Source organism: Sinohyriopsis cumingii, chromosome 16 (genome assembly GCF_028554795.1).
Source record: "Sinohyriopsis cumingii isolate HCF-2022 chromosome 16, ASM2855479v2, whole genome shotgun sequence".
Taxonomy (NCBI): domain Eukaryota; kingdom Metazoa; phylum Mollusca; class Bivalvia; order Unionida; family Unionidae; genus Sinohyriopsis; species Sinohyriopsis cumingii.
The window spans coordinates 75,315,743-75,337,537 of NC_142976.1; the positions used below are offsets into that span (position 1 = coordinate 75,315,743).

The following is a 21,795-nucleotide window of genomic DNA, read 5'->3' on the forward strand; positions in this document are numbered from 1 at the left end:
TTTACCTTACTTCACTAAAAACGATATGCCCTAGCAAACAGTATTTATTCATGTTTCTTGTGTAGAGTTTCAGTTACAATAATTCATATTTTCCCACATTTTGATTCCAAAAAAGCAATGACAGAATAAACACACCGGTGCAGTAATATCAAGGATAGTCCCTCCAGTCGTCATGTGTACATTGTGTGAAATTGACCCAGCTACTAAATCCAGTCCAAAACAAATAGAAATTCAGTTCATCCGAAAACAAAATTCCTCCATTCCAGACCAACTGGAAAAGTTGTCTCGTTGCGCATTCATTCACAATATGACTCTGAATTTAAATTTTAAATAGACCCTATCGAGCTTTTTGAAACGAATGACTCATCATGTGATCAAGTTCAAAGGTCGCTGGGATGAGCTATTTGAGCACTAATACTATGAATGTAATGTGGATTTCCATATTGCATACAAAAGCATAAGCGTAATTGGTCTATGTTCACCGTACTTGCACTGTGAAAGCTGAAGGAACTAAAATAGCAGCATTGTGAACATGTAAATTCCAGAAAATTTACCATATACAGGAGGTAACTTTTGACAGCCTTCTTCTTAAAAAAAAGGAAGAATGTTTGAGTTAATTCACCTTAGCAAGAGGTAGCTCATTTAGTTTACAAATATAGTAATAAAACTTGGGATCTATAAGACTAAGTTAAAAGACCTTAACAATTAAACAAAGGTTACTCATCACCACTCTCACTGCAACCTGAAAACAAAATAGATTTTTGTTTGTACATTTCAATGTAAGAGGGCGTGAATATTTCTTTTAACATTTGATTTTTTGAAGAAGTGCAGTTTTCAGTGCATATTATCAGTGTTAACAAAAAATATCATTAACTAACAAATAGTGTTTCCGTTTCTGGAAGTCGACCGAATGCGTAAAGAACTGTAGCGGCCACAATACTCTGCCTTCAGTTACGTTTACATTTTTGCAGTTTCCAATCAAAGGAATTACATATTAAAATATTGTTTTGCACTATTTAATAAAATAATTTAGACTTGACGAGAAATGTACATCAAAATGTTTGGACTGGAATGGTGTAACTAGAAAATACAGCTGTTTCATTATATGCAATTGGATCAAAAATGATATGCTAAAAAATTCTTTTTAAATGATATGATAAACATGTTGTCCCATTTTGAGATTAAATATATGTCGAGTCTCTTTAACAAAATCAAAAGTAATTTAATTTTGTTCAATGTATTTACAACATTTTCACCAAAGAGAGTACAAGTATATTACGGATTAAAGTAGTCCAAAATCGTATGTTGGCAGGCATTATTTTAAAAATCCTCTTTGGCCCTCTTTGACTATGTTACCCATCTGTACTGTACGGCTCAATATTTGTGTATTATTCTGTTTGTATGAACAACATATGCACTGAAAGTTAATGTTTAGTATTGCCCAGTATAAACTATACCTCATAAACGCGTGATGATGTGTTATATCATATCTGTTTGTAATTTGATCTATACTTAAAGCATAATTCCCCATTCTTCTAGTCAAGGTCTAAAATATTAGAAAAGTTAACATTGAATAAAATATGTGCTCAGATATTAAGAAACAATCAAAATCAATAAATATATAAAAATACACAGTTTGAAAAGACCTGAAATAAAACACTGAATTAGTATAACAAATGTCTACCATAAAAATGATACTATTTATGTAACACAGGATTCAAAAGCAAATATTTTAGCTTATGTATGATAAACGTTATTGCTAAAGGGAAAGAGACTTTTGTAGTATTTCACTACCACAAACATCTAAGCACATCCACCACATCGCCAAAACATTGATTATAAACCCGGTCTAAACTTGTTTACATGACCTGCAAAACGATTGTGGTCTTGTACATACGTATAAGCTTAACATTTTATTTATTACGTGAATTATGTATAAGTGCTAGGAAGGACTTTTCACGTAAACTAAAAATAAAACAAATGAAAGAAAGTGTGTGTGTGTGATTTGGATTTGTAACGTAGCTTTTAACAATGTTTCAGTCATATCGCTACGATGTCTGCAGTGTGGCAGTTTATAGTAATGTCTAGCACTGGGGCATCATGCCGCACACATGTGACATGATGTCTCACAAAGACACATTATCCTGACACCGGGCCGACCAGTCCTAACACTAACCTCTTAATGCTGGGCGCCAAGCGATGCAGCTGTTAGTACCATTTTGTAAGTCTTTGGTATGACTCGGCCGGGGATTGAACCCACGACCTCCCGCATCCGAGGAGGACGCTCTAACAACTAGGCTACCGGAGCGATTAATGTAAGAAAGGATTATAGAACTAAATGATGGTGATGAAAGACATGGTACTAGAAATGAAGGCTAGACAGAACGGATTTGTTTTGAAAATAATACTGAATCGTGATTGAAGCGCATTACGCCAATAGTCGATATACACGTTTCGCGTGTTAATACTGCTGTATACTTTACAATTTCGTTTACGAAAAACAAAACAAAAAGAGAAGTTTATTGAATGTATAGACACTATTTATTTAAAATATTTTTTCCATTAAAAATGTCTAATTTACACTACTTGCAAAACACATTGATGAATAAAACCAATGTCACAGAAATTTTAGAACGGAATGAAGCTTTAAGTAGAAATGATCTAAACAAGTCATCAGTATACTTATAAATGTAGCAATACCAATTTGATATATTGGAAAGCATTGAAATGTTTCCAAGTTTTCAGGATATTTCCAAACCAAAGGCAGCCACGGCCTGTACGTCAATCCCACCCCGTTAACCTCTTCACCTCAAGACGTATCCACGTACCACTCAACATTACTACTTGACCAGATTTACACAAAAAGCTAATCAAATAAAGACTTTAACACTGAGTTTATTATAGGGTGTGGACGATCGGACATATAGACATGGACATCAAATTCATTCATATGCATAGCTTCCTTCAAAGCCGGCTAGACAAATGTAAACAAGAAAACAAATGTATTTTTATTGCACAAATATATCCACACATTTAGCAAAGAAAGTTTCAGTAAGTTTGTTTTGCGGCATAAAAGTATTGACAAGCTTCTTTCTATTGTTTCTTAAAGTACTCCCCTTGGAATCCGTTGTTCCGAATTTCTGAAACATACAAGGAGAAAGAAGACAATATCCTTCTATTTTTGCACCAACTCACATCACCTCCGAAGTTTCGACAAAATTTTTCAGCAGCGTAGAAAAGAGATATCATGCAAAGCTTCTTTTGGAAAATGTTTTTTTTTTAAGACTACTTAACTTTCAGGCGAATGAATAAAAAGTAAAACCTGATTGGGAAACTTAACCGAATACATATTTAGCCAGCAAATTATTTATATCTTACAAGAGTCGTCTAGAGATAATGTATCCCAGGTTGCTATCTTATGTGAAGTTTCCTTTTGAAAAAAAAATATAAACACACCGCATCTCTCATATTGTACACGAATTCTGCTAGAAAGTTCTATGGCTCAGCAAAATTAGTTTATAGCTATTTATGGCTACTTTCGTTCTTCGGTAACATTATAATCACTGAATAACAAATGTTCAGTATCAAAAGCACACTTGGCTACTTTATTGTGTGTTCTTCTCTTCTCTCCCTTAACGCTTAATATGAGGGGCCCCGAGTGGTCTAAAGCGCTCTTCGTTACGGATCACTACCATCTCAATCTCACCTTTGTCTGCGTGGGTTTGAGTATAGGATTCGGCCAATGTGGATATGCGAGAAAGCTTGCCAGTATCTTCTCGTGGGTTGGTGGTTCTTCCCGGGATTTTCTCTGGTTCTTTATCCACCATTAATACTGGCCCACATGCATAGCCTATCGTGAGCTGAAAAATGGCGTTAAACCCTACAACAACAACTTAATCTGACATTGTCAGAATTGTGCAAGCATTTATCCATACTGCACTGGGTCATACTGAACAATACGTGTATCTAATGGTATCATATGTTTGGAAGAACTGTTTTATTTAAAAGAAACAATAAACGCTCATATAGATGACGTCAAAATTTCGTTTTATTAGATTTGTATGTGGATAAACTAAACAAGCTGTTGCATCAATTTTAAAGTAGAGAAGATCAAGTTGACAATGTGGATGAGTTCATTTATTCACAAAAGACACTTCCAACAAAGCAAACGACTGAACGTGATATCAGCATTATCCGGCGATGGCTTTATGAAAACAAACGTGAGACATGCGTTATTAAAAATACCGGTTTGAAAATACCGGTTTGATCATATAGACTCTTATTTAGGGGAAATGTTTATAACGATTCTCAAATTTAATGGTTTAGACTATGAGCAGTGATCTCTAGGGTCTTTAATAATAGCACAGAAAGGCATATTAAGGCCAAGGGATATACCGTCTCCCTCATCGACGAAAAAGTTTACAAATCAGTCCAAGTACAAAATTTTAACCAAAATACATGTGACCAGGGTTTGTTGTAGCAGGAACACTAAAGCCAATAGGCCATGATGAAGAGAAGCTTTTTTCCTATGGCGAAATGAATTGTCATACCCCGACTACATTGCGAATGTCCCCGTTTTACTTTTGGGAAATTATTTTGATTTATAGTACAAGTCAAACATGTCATGTAAATAGATGAGGTCCCTCCTACAGTGATTATGCAAGTGACAGGGCATGCAAATATGTCATTTCTGCACGTGGAAGTTAATCAAAATTTACTTTCCTCTTGCCATACACGAAAAGTGTCTTCACTTTTGTCTCGGTAGATATTTGAAGCCTATATCTTATAGGCATCGTGTGAGTTTGAAGCACTTCTGTCAAATCACACTAGATGCTTCATCGTGTGTTGCTTTTGTGTATTCACTCCTTTAATGTCTAAATATCAATGAATAAGACACCGTTTGACCTCAGGTATATCATAGAGCGTGCTTGTGTGTGTGCACGAGAGAGAGAGAGAGAGAGAGAGAGAGAGAGAGAGAGAGAGCGTGTAAATTAAATTAATGAATGAATAGTTTCGAGCAAGAGTGATCATGTTACGTGCCCAAAACTCTATTATCCAGTCAGGAATTTTAGTGATGGCCATGACACAAGCGTTCTGTGGCGTTCAACAAGATACGAGCGGTATTGGCACAACTGTTACTTAGCGATTTAGATGATGATATGGTCTACCCAAATGCATCGTCAGGAACGATTGAGGAAAGACCATTCAAGAGTGAAAGTTGAACCATATCACCCGAAGATTAGTTCTGACGTAGGGAAAATATCGAAACTGTCCCACTTATCACAAGCAAGATAATATAAAACCTTATTTTCAAGAAAATAAATTGAGAATTTTATTTAAACTGAGGCCTGGTTTACCTCACCTTTTCTTTGGAAACGGTACATATGTTTTTGACGTGACCCTTTAATTTACGTCAGTATATTCACATTATGAAAAATTAAGTAGTTCTGTTCTGGAGCCATTGTCAGTCGTTTAATAAAATGAAATAGTAAATTTGTTCATAAAACTGTAGGCTAAATTGAGCTGGTATTTATGCATGCATATATCTTTTGGTGACTATTTACATGATTCATTTTCTCTAACGCAGCTAATTACAAAGTTATAGACGCCTCTCCTCCAATAATTTTGCTAAATCAATCTTATATTTATTTGAATAAATTGATGAGTATATTAACAGTGTTTACAATATCACTTAAGAAATGGAAAACTATTACATCCATATTCACAAATGGACGCAGAGGTTTTGATAGCGATATCGATTAAAATGTATTTTTTAACATCTGATGTGAGGAAAGGATTGTACAAACATAAAACAAACAATTATTGCGAATGCAAACTGATTTGTTTATTTCTCGGACGCAAACATTCTCCCGCTTTTATCTCCCTATATAAATTGGTTTGCCCATTTTCTATAGCTAATTTGAGCGTCATTGTTTGTTTCTCTATGCTATTTGGAGACCATGTTTGTCAATCGTACAACTACTGGCAAAAACATGTCTGTAACATAATTTTAGCATAATATTTGTTGTTTGCGTTTCATAAGCAAATATCGTTAATTGGCAAGGTATTCGTAGTTTGAGGCTATAGAGATTCCAAAATAGTGATTACGTTAGGAAGAAAAGGATTATACAAATACAAGAAATATTTCACGTAAGTACTCAGATATTCTGATATACAGAAGCAAGTGCTTGCTCAAATCAGTCTTACAGAAAATTAACCACAAGGAAAGCAACTGTGAAAGATGGCTCCAAATTAGTTTATGCTAGATGATTACAATTAGGAAGAATTGGCATAAAAAAAACAACCAAGTTAATGGAATCAATCTATGTACATGAACAAAAGGGAAGAACGAAGAGATAAGCTTCAACGGATTCTTAGAGCAACATAAATATTGACGAAGATTTACGATAGGCAAATAAGACAGACCGTTCTACTTTCTGAAAAAGAAATACACGCAAACACGTGCAGGGTGTGGAGGAGATATCTATTTTCGTCACATAATCGTGCACACATTTGTCTCCTCTCCATTTCCTTACTTTGGTATATTTCTGCACAAATTCTATGACGTTAATAGAGGATACTGAATGATGCAAAACCATAGCCCAATAAGAAAGTTTGAAATACAGGTCAATTTTCTTCATACCTATGAATTTGTTGTAACCTTGAAGCTACTTTACTCCAATAAAAATGTACAGACGCGTAGCCACAAATGGTGGGAATGGCAAATTTAGCATTCAGACTTTTTCTGTCCCATAATAGTTTCATAAATAAGAGTAGATGCCCATAGCATCCGTTTAATAGTGCTTTGTCGGGTAAAGAAATGGCTTTCGTTTTATATTACAAAACGAGTAAGTTCATGAATGCCACAGCACAGTTCACAAATCAGTGCAAAGAAAGAGAAATAAACATTTCACACGATGTTCAAAAAAATTAATTTCTTTTTTCCAGTATAGCGAGCTCAGTGAGAGATATACATACAGATAGACAGAAACATGTTTTTTTTATCTACCTCAGTAATGGTTTGTACTGGTGGGAATTTGGAAGCTACCATCTTGAAAGACAACAGAGATAATACTAAACACGGAAAACATTTAATCAGTTAGAAACTTCTCTATTTTACCTCTTTATTTTACAGGAAAGAGAAGAAGAAGAAAAAAGGAACATGAAGAATAAGAAGAAATGAAAACTCCAACTCCGAATGAAAAGCTTGAAGTTGTTTATTCGTCTCTTTTTTATCGTGGACGTTAAGCAGTCAATTAAACAAGATAAAAAAATGTTGAGGAAAGATATATTTCTTGCTCTATCTTCGAAGAAAGAATTAGTACCCTTAGGTTTTGATTGGCTGTTTGCACGTGCCCGAGCCATATTTGTAGTACCGTTTGCAGTTGCAACTGGCAGGGAATCGCCACTTAAAGTAACGTATTGACGACACTCCATTTTTATCACAGACTGCCCAAAAGAAATGGTCGCGCCACTCGGGAACACATCGGTACCACCAATAATACAGGTTGTTTTCCCTCAACCGACAATAGCGTCTGCAATAAAAGGTTTTTAAATTTAAATGATGATATTCCTACATATCTAGCGCTAGTAGTATACCTTAAAATGTGATATATGACGACTGGGATTTAGTCGAAATCCCGGCTTCCCTGTATCCAGACAAATCTCATACATCTGGACAAATGATTTTTGTGCATTTTAATCTTTTCTGACACAATATTCACAATTTATAGTTTTGAAACATCTTTGCACAACAACTGCAGCATGTTATATTTATTACATGACATAATGGTGTGTTGATCTCATTAACATCTTATTTACTGGTAAATCTTAAACAAGAAGATATGCAACAATATTCTTGTAGATCTGGAACATATACATTGTGCTAAATTTTTAATTTTAATTTCATAAATTTCAATCCATTTATTATAGTTGGCAACAAAGTATTCACATTTTATGTCCCTTATATAATATCTTACTGTCTAACTGGAAACGTTTGGTGCGAGGTTATGTTATCTGGTACCGACCAGGAGATTCCCTGTTTAATTCACCACATTACCTTGGAACATCTGTTTTTCAAGGCTGAATAAAATGGCTAACTCTAATAAATGGAATCATATTTGGTTTGCATGCCAATATAATGCGGAAATCCTTAGGGTTTTTGATTACTGTTTTAACATTAAGTTATATGGGTAATTAATTGGTTATTTGATCCTATATAGGAAAAGAAACCTCTAGAAAAACCGAATAGCGCTATTTTGGATCTGAAATTCTACAGGTCACTGCCAGACAAACGACCTTGTTAAATAACACTGGGATAAGTTTTTTTTAAAGAAAGATTTATAAAGTTTGATTTGTACTTTGTTTCACATTTATTCATGTATATATATAGTACGAAATTACATTTCGCTTCATCTTCCCTTTCGCCGTTACTCTCTTCGCGCCATGCTAAAGGCTCGTCTGTCGCGATAATTGTTTTCGTCGAGATTAGGTATCTCTCTCCGACGGATATAAAATACAGGTTATGTAAGCTGTGTTTATTGTGAGGCATTAAATAATTTTTACAAAGGAGACAAGATGGGGAAAACACTATCGATTATAGAATTTACCAATGCACCAGCTACCTGGAAAGCAGTACATACATTTCTTCTGCATTCTGTCCCCAAACAATTCCACAAAAAAAGAGAGGCCAAACCATTGTTTAAACTTGTGAACATTTTCATGTGTACATGGGAACTAAGTTTTGAACTTATACAGAATTCAAGGCAAATTGATCAAACAATTTGCATTCATGGACCGATTATACTGCTTTTATTGAAAATCTGGAGATCGGACCATGTAAACTGAGCGAAGGGAACAAAGGATATGCGTGAGGGAATTGTCGTCCTACTAATAGATTGAATACAATTCAAATATAAATTAGCTTTGTTTCAATTAGATTCTTCACAGGAAGAGGCTATCTACATTTGCATAGGTTGTATATATTTCACCATAATCTGTATAGATTCACAAACAGAGAAAGATATAAAAACAGGAAATAATAGCGGGCTTAGTTGGAAGACAACAGAGGGAGGGCAAAATGGGATGATGAAGAAACTGTGATAGAAATAGATAGAATCAGACATATATAAATAGAAGAAGAGAAAATGAGTCCACATACGTTTGGCACCAGGTGATGTAGATAGGCTGTACAGAGAAACACTTTTGCTGGTTGACGTTATCGTTGAAGTACCACAATTTGTAGGGTAGTATGTATCGGTACGTTGGACAGACATCATAGTTCCTCTCTGCCTGTCCGATAACTTCGCTACAACATGATAGAAAATATATAAATGTACTTATTTATTCAGATATGCTACTGGAACATAATAAGCAAGATTGTCAAGCCCAAACAAGAAAAGGGAAAACTACAATAAACCATTATGCTACGAGAAAACTAAAACATGTGTATTTAATACAATTAGATAAGGTGATAATCATGTATGGTTCAACGATTTATTGTTACAGCTGAACCATAATATTTCCTGGCAGATATTGTCCCTTTTGGCATTGTCAATTTTTCCCTTCTAAGACATGCAGTAACTTTCTGAGGGAAACGGTCATATCATTCGATAGTTGTTTACCTAAATTTGCAGCTATTCAGTTATCTTTGTTATTTGATATATTCTTACAGAAACGATAACAAACAAAATCATCCTTCTTAGAAATCTTAAATATATGCAGGTAAATCTGAAACACCGAGATGTTCAGATTAGGCTCTATTACAGACGTCTGTCATAAATGATCAATGGAAGGATGAAGTACAATAGTGCAAATAATAATAATAATAGTAGTAGTAGTAGCAATGGCGTTTAACGTACCTCAACGTATCCTCCGTCAGAGTTTGCGCTTCTACGATAGATTCCCGAACCTCCGGGAATTGCTGCCCCAGCAGGCTGGATACCTTGGACCTCAAGACACAAAGTAATAAATCCATAACATTAACATATACAATCATCCTTTATACTCAAAAGTTGCTACATTTATGTCTTAGAAATGTCAATTTTGATGAGAGATACGGTCGAATCAAGTAGCCAATGTATTGTGGCTGGTCTGCAACAGGGGTCGATTTTACAACCATTATTTTTTAATGTGTACATTAATGATACGAGATTATTTTGTTAATGATAACTCGATGGCATATTCGTCAAATGATAACGTTGGAACTGAATATGTACTGAATTTGGAATTACAAATGATTGACGATTGGTCAAGGCAGTGGTAAGTTGAACTCAATCCAACAAAAACACAGGTAATGTTATTCTCTCAAAATCGTGAGCCCATTTTTCCTACAGAAAAAAACATTAAAACTAACATCTCTTTCGTTGACTACCATACAGAGCTTAGCGTAACTTTAATAAATCTAGCCAAATGTACCAAGCATATTGATAATGTATTAAACTCGACCTCAACAATGATCAATGTCGCGAAAATACTTAACTAGAACGTTAGAAAGGATGTATTTTGCAGACACCATCACCTAACTATAATATATTAATGTAGTATGGGATGGCTACTTGGCGAAAGACTCTCTTAAATTAGGAAAGGTACAGTCCGTAACAGGATCAATTGTGACAGGCTCTGCGTTAAGTATATCGTGCCCTAGGACTGGTAGACCTACCTTGGCAGACAAACAAAAATTTCATAAACTTTATTATTTTAATACAATTGCATGCTGTGTCTCTCCTTCGTATTGCGCTGAAATACATGCACGATTTTAGAGAAAGCAATTAATGTTTTTCCAAATAGTGTTAGGCCCTGAATAAGCAGAAATTCATTGTAATATTCTTCCATTCATGCAAGGAATTCACTCCGTGGTAAAAAAAGAGAGACTAAGACAATACAAGTGTGTGTCTATTTTTTAACAACTTGAATTCTGCACAATAGATTTTGGAACAATTAGTAACTGGCCATTGATTTAAATATGTTTAAAGTATACACAATAACAATAAAGAGTTTTCAAAAGTGCTTGAACCAAAGATTCGAAAATATGCAAAGTTACAATGCCTTTTATAAACATTATATCTTAAAAAACAGAAAGCATCACTGAAGCATGATCATATTTATCACTGAATTTAAGTTCCTTTCGGAACGATAACCACGCAAACCATCTCCTCACATTAAATAACTGCTTTGATTGGCTATATACTAAAGATGACCTCAGCACCAAAAAGTATACTTATCTAAAGTCTGAGATAGCTTATATATAGACCACAAGACTGACTGTGTGTCACACGGGAAAAATATAATGCATATAGATTCACACAAGATATTACGATACTATTAAGAGACAAACATTTCAAAATCGTTTGAGTCAGACAGCTAATTTATCATTACTTGCGTAATACAATAATTTCCCCTGAAACAAAATGTTTGTTAATATGTGTGTTTGGAAAGCCTAAATATTCCGATGCTTATTGGATTACCCTCTTTGTCAATTCTTTCATATTTGGAGGTGCGTAGTTTAGCAGGTTGTAAAGCTTTTTAGTTTCAGTGGCAAGTAAATCTAGATTGTAGTTCGAAATCCCATAATGCCTAAATAGATGTGATAGGGTTTTAAAAAAGCACCGGAGATTGAAGAATTTGCCAAATGCCTTATCATATCCTGGGCAGACTAAGTAGAGTAAGAAGAATCGCAAACATGGCTAATGCTAAAGTTCACATTAATAACAAAGAAAAGTTATGAACGTTTCGTACTTACTCCGGATACTGAGTGGTAGCATCAGCCGGAAGTAATTGCGCTACGAGAAGCACATCCTCCGGTGCGGAATCAGTACATTCCTGGGCTGGCACTGAGGACCATGTATATAGAACAAGCAACAGCAGGAGGAAATGCTGAATGGGTAATAATAATAATAATAATAATAATAAAAATTATAAGAAGAAGAAGAAGAAGAAGAAGAAGAAAAAGCAGATGAAAGAAGAATACATACATACATACATACATACATACATACATACATACATACATACATACTTGAGGCATCATATATAATCGCCTTGAGAACGATGAAATGGATCAATTATTTTGCATTGTGACATTTGTTTATAATCGTGTTTTTAAACATGGTTGAAAAAGAACGTTTGAACTGTTGGGACAACAACAACAAACAGTCAATGGTTTAGGCAACCGACTTGTAAAATTATCTTGAAAACTCCATTAATAAACCAATGATCAATTTCATTATTATAAGTCTTATATAATGCAGATATCCATAAGCAGCTAAATTTAAAAAGAAATTAAACTTCAGAATAAATCGCCAAAATAGCCGTATTGCTACTTTTAATAGCCTTTACTTACTTGATGTACTGCTGAGGTCATCTTACACATACTGACTCTGGCCTTACTCTCTTCAGTACGAATCTTTTAGATTCGTTGTGACTCTGAGCTTAGCTTCCGTTTTTATACACACATGAAATATATTGGGTAAGCTGTCACTTTTCACATGGAGCGATCTGAGTGGTCTACATAATTAACCGCTCCATGGATTCAGTCACGCATTTTGCTGAAATGAATGTGCTGATGTAGAGATATGGTCGCTTTAGGAAACTTTGACGATGACGTAACGTGATTGCGTCAGATTCCTCGCCAGAGGTACAAAAGAAAGATTTTGTTACAGTAAAGGTTATGACTGACAGTGCTTCCTTGACATGTAAATACACATATTAAAAGTAAGTATTTCTTATATAAATGAAACAATTCCATAAAAACTGAAAACAGGCATAGAGTCTAAAGTTCAATGAAATAAAAGAAATTGCAGATTTCTAGACATAAATAATTAAATAGGCTAAATAAAAATCCGCAAGTCGATGTCCATCAGATGTACGGATGAACTGAATGATACGGTTATCTGCAGACGACAAAAATTTAAATTATCTAAACGTGGAAAGTATTGTTAAAAATAATCACCAGCGATGATGTGGAGAGGATTTCAGATCCATCTGTGATATTAATTTTATGGCTATGAAATAAATCGTACATTACTAACGGTGTACATTTTATTCATAATATCAGACAATAAGCTCATCTTCCCTGGCTAACTTCGGAAGAAAACTAATAATTTCGAACGATTAATCAGTGATGCCTCACTAACCAATGTTTACCTACAAAGTTTAATTGAATCTTCCAACTCGTAAGATTGGCAGATAAACAACGGGGAGGTGAAAACACATGAAATTTTGTATCATTCAATTTATGATAGAAATCCCTGAATTGTAGTACAAGTTAATGAAGGTATAATTTTAAGTTTGGGAAAGAATGATGCATCTGACAAATTATTGTACAGAATGCAAAGCAATTTTCCATGGGAAAGACAGATGATTACATTGATTATTAGTCATGTCTTGTAAACCAGGGAGATACCGAGATGGAATTTAAGGGCACAATCTTATCCTAATGTAGCTATTGTCACCATTTTAAACAAGTAAACGAGACAAAATGAGACTACACTATTATAAAACCGCTGTAATCGGATAAAGAAATAATTTTCATTGGCTGGGTGAACGAAATTAATTAAATTTGTATATGTATTGGACCAAAACTTAACCTATATGAACAAACGCCTTTCAATTCACATTACAGACGTGCTTTCTAATAATAATTATTGAATCGTACTAGATAAATGCATATTCGTTCTCCCTCGAATAAATACTATATAAGACCATTGCCCAAAGCTTGACAATCGATTGAGGTCATTTTTATTACAATTTTGTAAGTCGTATGTGCATGAAGAGAACATATGAGAACCGTTTACAGCTGCATTTCAATCAGAAAGGGTCACTTTTTTGACTTCTTAAAATATCATATCTACGGTACCATAACTGTCTTTAACATTGCAAGACAACTGCTTCGTGCCAGAATAATAGCACGCTGATTGTCGTTTAATTGCCAGATTGAAACCTTTCTAGATTGGTGGTGACAGACACTTTTCGGATATCGTTAGCTTCAGGTCACACATGTGTTATTTTTATTGCTTTCATGTATCTTATACCGTAAGATTGTCTTTCCTTCTGTATCATTTGTTGTTTTTTTGGAACGATAACATGTGAACTAGATTTTTCTTACATTTTCCTGTATGATCAACTGAGAACAAATTCCCTTGCTGCCATGCACAAGGAATGTCATTAAGATCTTAACTACTGCATACCAGAAATCGGTGTTAAACGAGCATATAGGTGGTATCTTTTTCTCCCTTTACTGGGTCGTCATAAGGTCAGTGGTTCAACTGTACGACAGTTACTATAAAACTTGTAGTGTACGAAATTACATTTTCCATAACTTCATCGTGTACATCATGTACATTCCACTTTGATGAAAAATGTTCACAAAATTCTTACAAACTGTCAATCACCATGATTTATTATTATTGAGGAGAGAAGCTTAGATCAAAAGTTTTAAATGTAGTACGCGGAATATTTTTTCCCCGAGAATCCAATTACAATGAATCAATACCATCATTTGGACAAAAGACTAGCCATGCTAGTACAAGACATCTATACACTTTAGAATGTATATCATAACATCGTTCATGATCATTACTGTATTAGCATCAAACAATATCTGTATTTATATATGCATGTACGTGTGCAGGGTATATATATGTACGAAGATGGGTACGTGGTATGAAACTACTACTAGAGAGGAATCCATTGCTTTATAAAGGAAAAAGAAAACGACACGTAAATGAACAATACGAATCTTAATCTTCATGACCACACATATATACAACTCAGTCCGTCTTTCCCGCCAGAAACACGAAGAAGAACACACGGTGACGTAAGAAATGTAACCAAAGAGAACAGGGTATTACATATAGGGTTGATAATGAATATGAACCATACATTTTCAGAGGTCACAAAAGGTTTGAGGCCCCATTCATGTCGAATAAAGTTGAATCTCTAATACGAAAAGAGTATTTATAATTTTACGTGTATGTAACTTGCACAACTAGGTGATCAAGAATAGAACGGTATTCGCTGTATTTCCTCTATCCTGAGCTGGTTTAATTGCTTAGATTGATAACGTTGACGTTACATTTACCTGCAAAATAAGTTTTCTTTTATATGAACCTTCTATGATTTACCTCAAATCTGTTGGCATAGTTAGAAGTGCGACTATTACTTAACTGTGTGACATAAAGGCTTGGATTTTCCCACGTCCTTCCTCCACAAATTATACTGGCCGCCATGTATAGCCTATCGTGTACTGATAAATGGTCATTAATGTAGCATATTAGACTACGATATATCTGTCTTACGTAACGATGCAGTCGGTTATCAAAATGGAAAAACCGGGAAATTGCATATCGTTGTTGTTTATTGTCCAACTCCAGTTATCAACACAAGATAAGATACATAATTTGACCAGTATTATTGGTGAGGAAGGCATGAACCCGAAATAACTCGGTAGAACTACCAACCCACATACCCACGTTGGCCGAGCCCTAGACTCTAACCTAAAAGTCAGATGACAGTGATCGAGAAAGGCAAACGAGGTACACCACTCGGCCGCCCGGGGATCCCTCAGACAATGTTAAATTGTCCTTACGTTTTAGTCAGATATATGAATAAGTAAATGTCCACACAAAAATAATGAAAATACTACGAGATTCATTTAACAGAGCAGAAATACTTACGGTAGTTATAATCAAGATTTTTAAAAGAAATTTTCAATACTATTTGGCTCAGAACAAACAAGCTTTTCAAAATACTCTTAAATAATAAATCCGTATGGGTTTAGTCATCGGTTTCAACAAAATCTGATCATCATATAGGACTTACAAAATTGTAAAAATGAATTTGCCATATCTGTAAATGTTTACGAAATAATTTGAGCACCAGTGTAGAATAACCTTAAAAGTGTATGGATAATAATTATTTTAAAAATATAAATTGATTTTACAAAGGCGTGAAAAGTACAAGAGACAGAAATCGTAACATAAAAATAACATACAGATGGTACAATTATTGAGGACTAGCCGAACTACCATGATTACAGAACAGGAAAGTATAGCGGTCTAGCTCATGAGAAATAATATACCTATGTTCATAACAAGAGTCACGACTGACGTGTCTGACAAAAGTCATGACTACAACAGCAACATCAACAACATATATCAGGGATTGAAATGAGATTATGATAAAACGTAAAATATATATATATATAAGTCCTTAATACTGCTAGGACGAAGAGGTTTGATATTAAGACCATGATACCATGATAAGTACAGGCTATGGTCATGCATATTGTACTTAATGCTAATAACCTATCTAGGTTTGACATGGGCCAATAACCGTGGACGGGCAACTAAATAACATATCTGATGATTAGAAAGAATGCACGAAATACCAGACGATGATAGCAATTTAGAAGCAAATTTGGAGATTCCATTACTCTTGCATGACCAATTCAATGACTCTATACTTGTTCATTTTACGTTACTTTTGACTTAATTGTATTATCCCTTTTTCAAAAGAAGCAATGTTTTCATTACAATGGTAAACACCTTAGTGTACGGGGACTGCTACGAACAGCAAGTAGCAAAATGTAATTGAAAACGTAAACTTACTTTATTTACTCAACAACCATAGCCAAAATCATAAATAGGACACATGTAATACATTTAAGGCAAAATCTCAAAGAAAGGAGTGAAATAAAGACAAATTTCATTTGACAAATGGTGAGATGTCGAAATCAAACTGACAATTTAAGTGAAAGCACAGCAGGTACAATCAATACGAATAAAAACAAATTTTCCCGATGTCAGAAATAATACAATTTACCAGCAGACCAATTCTTCACGATGACAGTGTTTCATTCAGTCTGAAAACAAAAGACCAAATTAACCAGTCTAATTGAAGGAGGATTTACAATGCTAAGAATTATCCACATGACTAAAAGGTTAACAAAATTCGCTGATAGAATGAGTTTGATGGTGACATATATTGATTGAGTGTTTATATATGTTGAGATAGAACACTTTAACAATGAAGGACAATATAATATTGTATGAAACTAGTGATTGCCAGACATAGTATGTGGTCTACCACAAATGAAAATGAAAGTTCTTGTATTTTGTAGGGATGCTATATATGGCGTACCCATTTAAGGTTTCTTTTTTTATAATTTTAATTTCGGTTAGTGTTTTAACAATATTCATGTACGAATGATACCGTTGAAATTAATATTTGTAATGGAATACAATTAAAAAAACGTGGAATTAAATAGAAGTTAACATTCGAAACATATAAAAGACTGTCTTTTTAATAACAAAGAAAATTAATACGAAATAAATTGATCCAGCTCTTTCAATCATAACGTGAATCACATCAAATGATTAATATGCATGTAGCATTCTATGTATGACATAAGTATGCTCTTCTTAATAACGTACACATATTAACTTACATATAAGTAAGGAATCGGCAGTCAAATGGTTTTAAAATCTAATTTAAAGTTGTATCTTTTATTCTCTTTACACTATCTTTGCAAATTATTCGCATTAAACTTTTATGCAATGAGTGTTTGGTACTATGATCCATATAGATATTTGAAAACAATTTCGGTTGTTTGACAGACATAATATCCTTAAGTAAAATGTCCTGTCTAAAGGAAAACTTGGACCTATGGTAACGATGTAATCCAAATGATTTCGCATTCATTCTGTCCATCAGGGTTTTTCACATTTAATCGCTACATCAATCATCATATTAGGAGAATCGTTTAGATATATTGATCCGTAGGTAAAAACTTTGATATATATTCAATGTGAAATAACATTACACAGAAGAAACGAATAAAACATTTTTTACTAGTATATATGCCTTTTGAACATTTATTTGTGTAACTGAATCCAAATAAATAGCGATTTGGTGGTCGCAACATTTTCTTTTGATGAATTGAAAATGATTATCTTGATAAAAGTTACCTTCTTTATGACTAAAACCATGTATTCCGTTACAATACGTTCTTCCCAGATCGAGTAATATTAAATGGTCGTCACAGTTAAATTGCTAGATTCTGTGTGTTTTATTTTATTTTCCTCTTTTAAACTCACTGGCTTGTGTAAACTTTTTAAATGTCTTCTATCGTCACTTATATTATTTATATCGCTGAATTGGAAAACATGTCAAGATAGTTTTGTCCATTTTTGCGTAATATCAAAACCCAATTTAAACTCATTGTGCAGTACCAAGTTTGTGGTTTGTTAAGGTTGTATTGGCCGTTATGTTGATATTTTTCTTTCAAAACATACACGCCCTATGTTGTTTTTATTTATTTTGAACCTAACAATCTTATTACTGAACCTATTATTCTTATCTTTTATGTATTTACATAAAAGCTCAGGTAATTACAGAATTTACTTTCTAAAATGCCGTTATTGCACAGGTGTGTTGCATGTAATGTGTAATATAAGCAATAAAACTGTTATTGATGTTCTGAAGGAAAAATATGTATCATTAGAAACTTCGAAACACAAACGGAAACACGGGTTTTAGTTGTTGCAGTCTATGATCAGATAGTGGTATTCATTGTCTGTTATTCTTATGTACCATAAAACTGTAGAGATCTCTGGATAAAGGTACACTATCAACACTATAATCGATGTGTAAAATTGCTGAGAACGACTTTGAATTGACCTGTCAAGCAAAACAAGATTGCGATCTTTGTATGACTCAACCGGTAAAGGTCACGTTCGTTTTGTTTGATTTTAATTGCCTTCAGATGTAGTTACCGCACAAACGACGAAAATGCTGTGCAACTAGTTTCGCATTTATGCTTCTTCGGGCACAGGGTTTTCGGCGTTTGTGTTGATTTTTTAATTCCAATTCTGAAATGTTTCAACAACATAATGGTATCAAATTACGATCAGGGTAATGACGTCTTTGAAATATCAAACGCTAAAAATATCTGAAAAACAAACGAAAAGCAGCCTAGACAGCAGTTTCTTAAACAAATATATTGAGGCTGGGATCGTTCCATCAGGTTTACGACTGAAACTGAAAATATACATAGGAAGCGGAGTTTAAAAAACTGGAGAACAGCATATAATCCATAAGCAACCGAAAATGCAGCAGCAGAAAAGCAACAAATCATCACAACAACAGAGTAATCAACAACAAGAAAGGAATTATTCAAAACCCAAAGAAACTACTGCAAAGAACAGCAATAAACATATAGCGCCTCCAAAAAGATCAGTAAACCAAAGAGTCAACATAAATCGCAATTTTATAAATTCAAACAAGAATCAACATGATGAACAGCAGCGAAAAAGCGTGACTCCCGAGGGCACAATATAGAAGACAGAAGCAGAAGCCATAAAACGAGGGGAATCAGAAAAAGTGACCATCAGAAAGACACTGACAAACCTGGTAAAGATTTTAAAAGTTTTAATAGAGACATCACACAAGAAAAGAATAGGAGGTTCTACAGATTCAAAAGTAGAAGAGAGTGCAAAAAGAAAAAAGCGAAGAAAATAAATTGAGAGGTAGAAACAATGTCTCTCACGTAGAATATTAACTGATAATGTTTATATACTGTCAGACAAAGGGCTAAAATTATGTGCCAAGCCAAAATGTCACTGAAGAACGATTTAATTTTTCTAGACGCACAAAATTAAAATAACTTTTTATCGTAAAGCATACAACAATTCAGAGAGTAAATCGAATTCTTTCATTCTAAAATTATGGGTTATTTTAACACAATTAAATCATCTTTTACAGCACCTAGCGGACGTGATTCATATTCAGATTTTTATACTGACGGGATCACAAAAGAGATATTAACTGGTAATCTTCAAAAGCGATATGATTGTAATATTTCTATGGAGAAAATTAAGGATTTATATAATCCAACGAATCACGACAGCATAGTGATTAAAAAGTCTGATAAATCAAATACTATTATTATTATTAATCAAGAAGATTATGTTAAATAAGTTGAACGTCAATTAAATGATGAAAAATGCTTCAAACAAATTAACGAAGACCTGTCAGAAGAAATAAATAAAAAATGTCAACATGCATTAATGAGATTGCTACAAAAAATAATTCCGTATGTAAGGAATTTGATATTTTACCTCTTAACATACGTACACTTCAGTTCTACATATTACCCGAACCTCATAAACATCCTGGCCATAATTTACCTTTAAATATCGAGGACGACCCATTATATCAGGTTGTAATTCATATATTGAAAACCTATCCAAATTTATTGACAATATTTTACAACCTTTAATGAAATCACTTCCTTTATGCATTAAAGATACTACTAATTCAAAAAAAAAAATGAACTCTATCCCACAGCTCCCTGATAACTCAGTCCTGGTATCATTTTATGTATATACCAACATTCCGCATGCAGAGGACATTGAAGCATGTACATATTGTTTGATAACAATCCTAATAATAGCACTATTTTGTGAAGATATTTGTAAAATAATAAAACTTATCTTGAAAAATAATTATTTTCAATTTAATAATACGAATTACACCCAAATAATGGATAGGGCAATGGGTAGTCATATGGCTCCTTAATACGATTCCCCTTTCATGGGCAAATTAGAAAAAGATTTTCTTCAAACGAAATGTTTTATCCATCTGTTGGTTCAAAGCTTCAGATGACCTATTTAGGATCTGGAACCATTAAACTGAAGAACTGAAACAAATGTATTGATCGCCTAAATCATTTTCACCCGACGATTAAAGTTACTTATACTGCATAGTACGCATGTTTCATTTTTAGATGCAAATGTAATCACAATATTCATAACACTATCTCTATAAATATTCAGATCAAGGAATCTAATACCCACCAATATGTGGAATATTGTTCATGTCATCCCATGTCATGTAAAAACGGTTTACCATATAGCCAGGCCAAAATATACCGACGCATTATTTCAGATAATTGTCAATTACAAAATTACTAAATTCGTTGAATAAAAATAAAAACATATTTCCAATGTATAAATTATCTTACACATATAATTTATTTGATTCTACGCTGAGCAAAGCCCGCAATCTTACTCAACGCGAGGCTTTAAACAAAGCTGAATGTAAAATAGAGAAAAATATAATTCCTTCCACAATACAAAATAATCCTTCATTACCTAATATCGGTCGTATAATTAATAAATTTATCAAATAAAACCGACGTAAAATCACTTTAAAAAATAATTCTCGCTTATAGAAGACTCAAGAATTTCAAGATTTTCTAATTAGAACTAAACAGAGAGAAAATTAAAAGGACAATTTCCGTCATCTAAATATAATAGACACCGGTGCGTGCTCTCAATGTGTAAACAAAAGGGGAAGTACTTCTTTCAGTAGCGCTAATACAAAAGATGTATTTTCTCTACGTAATTGCATATCAACTGATGTGATTTATTTGATAACCTGTAGATAAAATATAGCATAAAATATGTTGGACAAACACTTCAACAAGTTTCTAAGAGAATGAATAATCATCGCTTTTATATAAAAATTTTTATAAAGATCCTCTGTTTTCCTCTAATATTTCAACACACTTTAACACATATTTTTCGATTTTTCTTTCATGCCAATAGATATTGTGCATGGTGACATGAATTGACTCATAAATAACTAATTGGATTCATAATTTAGATACGTTGTATCCTCATGGCCTTAATGCCAATGCACTTTATAAAATTGTACATTCTTTTAATTTTATATATTGTAGATCCTTTATAACAATATAATTGTATGGATGGCTTTTTGTCTCTATTTTGTTGT

The 21,795-nt window shown here is 33.6% G+C and overlaps 1 long non-coding RNA gene across 1 annotated transcript; it reads right to left on the minus strand.

Moving 5' to 3' along the window:
* Window positions 1-7,244: 7,244 nt before the first annotated feature.
* Window positions 7,245-11,873, minus strand: LOC149780812 (uncharacterized). Its single transcript, XR_016414911.1, has 4 exons — window positions 11,741-11,873; window positions 9,861-9,950; window positions 9,161-9,307; window positions 7,245-7,535 (listed from the first exon to the last, which is right to left on the minus strand). It is a non-coding gene; the product is annotated as an uncharacterized LOC149780812 (long non-coding RNA).
* Window positions 11,874-21,795: the final 9,922 nt, after the last annotated feature.